The sequence below is a fragment of the Sorex fumeus genome, unplaced genomic scaffold (assembly GCF_029834395.1).
Source record: "Sorex fumeus unplaced genomic scaffold, SorFum_2.1 ptg000037l, whole genome shotgun sequence".
Taxonomy (NCBI): Eukaryota; Metazoa; Chordata; class Mammalia; order Eulipotyphla; family Soricidae; genus Sorex; species Sorex fumeus.
The window spans coordinates 25,991,384-25,994,499 of record NW_026606094.1 but is presented as its reverse complement, the minus strand read 5'-3'; positions in this window follow the sequence as shown (position 1 = coordinate 25,994,499).

Genomic DNA, 3,116 nt, shown 5'->3' with positions numbered 1-3,116 from the left:
CACTAGGTGTAATTCCTGAGTGCAGAGTCAGGAGTAACCCCTGAGCATCACTGGGTGTGTGTGTGTGTGTGTGTGAAAGAGAGAGAGAGAGAGAGAGAGAGAGAGAAAGAGAGAGAGAGATTCCCTATTAACAGTGCCAAAACTGAGTTCACTTTTTTTTTTAAATTTTATTTCATTTATTTATTTTTTAATTAATTTATTTATTTATTGAATCACTGTGGGAAAGGTTACAAAGCTTTCAGGTTTAGGTCTCAGTCATGCAAATATCAAACACATTTCCCTTTACCAATACTTATTTTTTACCATGAAGAACCCCAATAGAACCCCACCCCCATCCCTCCCAGTCCCTGTGAGGCAGATGAATTCTAGTTAACACTCTATCTGCTTTGATTAGATTCATTGTTTCAATAAAAGATTCACCACTATTATTTAGAGTTTACCCCCCCAAATCAGACATGCTGAAAAAGCATTGTGAAGTGATTTGCTTTCTACAGCTGGGTTCAAGAATTAAATGTTGGTTTTGGATTTAGGCTATTTTACCTATTGACCCTGGAAGTATTTCTACTGAAAGTCAGATAGTTAAGAAATTCGTTTCTGTGTTCTGGAGTCGTGGCCATGCTGGAGAGCCGCTTGTGGGGGGCAACTGTTGGCCTCGGTAGGGCGTGAAGGGTGGAGCGAAACGCCCCCCTTCCCATGAGGTTTTAGTTGCCCCCACACCCCCGGCTCATACCTGCTGTCCACAAGGCTCCCATGCGGCCGCCATCTTTCTTTCCAGAGAGGAGAGGGCGAATGGGGCAACACCCTTTCCCTTCCGGGCAGACATGATGGCCTGGATTAATGCATAGTCCTTTCACTTTTCTGCTCCAAGCTGCTGGGTTCTGCATTAAGTCCTTGTGCTTCTGGGGCTGTGGCCGTGCTGGAGAGCCGCTCGTGGGGGGCAACTGGTGGCCTCAGTAGGGCGTGAAGGACAGACCAGAACGCCCCGCTTCCCATGAGGTTTTAGTCGCCCCCACACCCCCAGTTCATACCTGCTGTCCACAAGGCTCCCATGCGGCCGCCATCTTTCTTTCCAGAGAGGAGAGGGTGATTGGGGCAACACCCTTTCCCCTCCGGGCAGACATGATGGCCTGGATTAACGCATAGTCCTTTCACTTTTCTGCTCCAAGCTGCTGGGTTCTGCATTAAGTCCTTGTGCTTCTGGGGCTGTAGCCGTGCTGGAGAGCCGCTCGTGGGGGGCAACTGGTGACCTCGGTAGGGCGTGAAGGACGGACCAGAACGCCCCACTTCCCATGAGGTTTTAGTCGCCCCCACACCCCCAGCTCATACCTGCTGTCCACAAGGCTCCCATGTGGCCGCCATCCTTCTTTCCAGAGAAGCGAGGGCGAATGGGGCAACACCCTTTCCTCTCTGGCAGACTTGATGGCCTGGATTAACGCATAGTCCTTTCACTTTTCTGCTCCAAGCTGCTGGGTTCTGCATTAAGTCCTTGTGCTTCTGGGACTGTGGCCGTGCTGGGGAGCTGCTCGTGGGGGGCAACTGTTGACCTTGGTAGGGCGTGAAGGACAGACCGGAACGCCCCCCCTTCCCATGAGGTTTTAGTCGCCCCCACACCCCCCGCTCATACCTGCTGTTCACAAGGCTCCCATGCGGCCGCCATCCTTTCCAGAGAAGAGAGGGCGAATGGGGCAGAAATGATGGCCTGGATTAACGCATCGTCCATTCACTTCTCTGCTCTAAGCTGCTGGGTTCTGCATTAAGTCCTTGTGTTTCTGGGGCTGTGGCCGTGCTCCAAACTTAACTCTGATTTTCAGGGAGAAAGATTGGGTGGTTTACTTCCCATTGATCACTTTGTATATAGGGAGATGTCGCGCGGCCGCATAAGCGGCCGCACGGTTTTGAGAAAAAGTCCTAGTTCCCACATACTCGAGCTGTGCTTGTAGAGGCTTCTGGTCACCGGGGTTCCATCTGGGGTAGGCGGGATGCGGTACCTACCCCATTTGGGACTTGCCGGTGATCTCAGCTCTTTTTGGAACCTGTTTTTCTTTTTTTTTTTTTTTCCTCCGGGATCTGTGGTTCCCACCCTCCATGTGGTCCTTCTCTTAGGCTGTATCGAGTTCACTTTTTTTTAACATGGTGAGGCAACTGTTAACTCTTTCCCCTATTCTATTCCTTGAAAATTACCACTCAAGATACTGACTGTTGTCTCCATTCATTCCATAATGATGGGAAGGAACATCAAGATGAGAACATAAGTATCTTCACAAAGAAAAGCTCCTTACATTCAGATAAGGTGCTTGCCTTGCACGTTACTGATACGGGTTCAATCCCCAGCACCCAGAATGGTCCCCCATTTACCTCCATGTGTAAACACACAAAAAAGGATGGGCAAGGGGGCAGCAGCGGCCTATCTCTCCTGCCGTCCACGTTCGGTAGTCACAGGCTGTTTCCCCACTTCAGGGAGGTCGATGGCGATGGTCAGGCAAAGGAAGGAAACGGGGACCAGGCTGGTTGGTCTTAGCAGCAGTTTATTACAGGGAAGAGATGTATGTCACGGAGGCCCCAGGATCTCTCAAGCACGTGCTCCTTTGTTCTCTCAGCTTCTGTCCTCAGCCCCATCTTCCCCAGTTCTCTGATGCACGTGTCCCCCAACAGTCCTGAAATCTCCCTTATATAGATCATAGTACCTCTAAAGGGCGCAATATAGTGATGTCATCAAAAGGAGTTACAGAAAGAACATTGAGGCGGCAAACCATACATTGTTTCTTTACATCCACATTGTTTCTTTATATCTGCAGGCCAGTAATCCTGGCCTCATCTTTTACAAACTACAAGCACTTGGATTAGCACATCAATGACCAGTCTGCTAGAGCTTGGAATCCACATCTCAAAGATCAGCCTGCCTGGAGTCAGGCATCTACACCCCCAGGATCAGGCCTAGCTTAGCACCTGGGATCTGCATACCTAAGACCAGCTAGGTTCCTGTGAGATAAGGGCAACTGCCTCAATATACTGAAATCATTTACTGAAGGCAGTTGAAGGGGAGAAAGTTCAGTCTCATCCAAGCTAGCCAGGACACACAGGAAAACTGCTTCTAGGACAGATTCTCATTTAGCAGA